Source organism: Sinocyclocheilus rhinocerous, unplaced genomic scaffold (genome assembly GCF_001515625.1).
Source record: "Sinocyclocheilus rhinocerous isolate Xijiao unplaced genomic scaffold, SAMN03320098_v1.1 scaffold580, whole genome shotgun sequence".
NCBI classification, from domain to species: domain Eukaryota; kingdom Metazoa; phylum Chordata; class Actinopteri; order Cypriniformes; family Cyprinidae; genus Sinocyclocheilus; species Sinocyclocheilus rhinocerous.
The window spans coordinates 1,677,109-1,678,641 of NW_015670982.1; the positions used below are offsets into that span (position 1 = coordinate 1,677,109).

The 1,533-nt window shown below is 37.2% G+C and overlaps 1 pseudogene; it reads left to right on the forward strand.

Annotated features, from left to right (window-relative positions):
* The first annotated feature begins 335 nt into the window (after positions 1-335).
* Positions 336-1,533, forward strand: part of LOC107734548 (LIM domain only protein 7-like) — a 47,175-nt pseudogene continuing 45,977 nt past the window's right edge.

A 1,533-nucleotide genomic window follows, 5' to 3' on the forward strand; every position in this document is an offset into this window, starting at 1 on the left:
TCATGGTAAAGCTTATCAAAACATTTATGTTAGCTGAATGTGTGCGGTCATTTTTATAAAATAATTTCATTGATTTGAAACAAACAAAAAATAATAATTTAACTGACTTCCCCTGACTGTGCTGGCATAACTAGACAAATTGTTAAGGGTTAAAGTGCTAAGATGTAGTGAAAAAATGTTTGGGCCCTTTCGTTCAACAAGATGACAACGTTGTTGAAGTGAATCTTTGTCGCTATCTGCTGGTCATTGCTGCCATAGCACGCGAGCCCATGTCATCACTCTTTAAAGCAGCAGGGGGCGTGGCATATAAAAGCAACTCATCATCACTACATGCACTTGCCTCTGCAAACACGCAAACTGTCCTGTCCTGTGCTGCGCTCGCCGCCCCTGTCTCATCACCGAACGGGGACTTTTCTGTTCCTGCTCACTACAACACGCATGTTTGGTGGAAGGAGAGCTGCACGATCCAGTCGCCTGCAGGGACTTCAAGGTGTGAAATCGAAGAGCAATGTTTGCAACAGATTAAAAGAGTTGTGTTGGAGGCACACGCACTGGTAACTTAGAGGGAAACACCTTGCGCTTTCGAGTCGAGACATCTGGGAAGTGAAAGTTAAGAGTACTTACAGGAAATCAATAAACAATTGAAACAGGGGCTAGCAGGTAAGTTTTTGAGTCATTCCACTTGAGATGCTTGTAGGGTGCAACAGGTGCGCAGTGTTATGAATCACATTAAGCATTTGGGGTTGCAAACATGGAGGTGATGGAAGTTCATTTTAACCCGTTCGGAGTTACTTTTCTCTGGTGGTGGTTTTTTTTGTCCTTTGGTGTCACCCAAATCGCAAATGATTATTAGATTCGATTCGATTATATGCTACTGATATATTACACAACCAAAGCAAAGATCTGTATACTATTGCAGAACTGCTAGATGTGATTCTTCTACACATTCTGTCTAATCTTCACCACAATTGATTGTCTGTAATACATATTTACTGTTTTTTTTTTACGTGTTTAAGTTACAGCTTAATATGCTTCCAACAGTGAAACTCAAAATCACTGCTGAATTTCAGCTATTATTTTATTGATATCTATTATTATTATTATTATTATTATTACTGTAGTAGTATAAAGAATAACTTAATAATAATTTGATAAAAGCAGCCTGTATCTGCAATGATTTTGTTTGAACTAAATTTTCTTGAAGTAGCCTAACTTTCAATAATAATGTTGCAACTAACTGGAAACAGTTGTTGTAATAAACATTAGAAATAATATTGATAAATGCTCATAATCTATTTTATTATTATTTATATAAAATAAAAAAATATGAATATACATTTATATAAATATCTATTTAAATATTGTCATAGTTTTGTTTCCCTGTCCTTCAATGCAATTGGTCTGTAAATGGGGTTATAGTCAAAGGAGTTTTCATTGTGAAATGCACACAGGTGTGATGGAGTGGCGTCAGCAGTCTGCAGTCAGCTGTGAGCTGGCGTTTCAGGAGGCACAGAGATGGCTTGAGGTAATGAC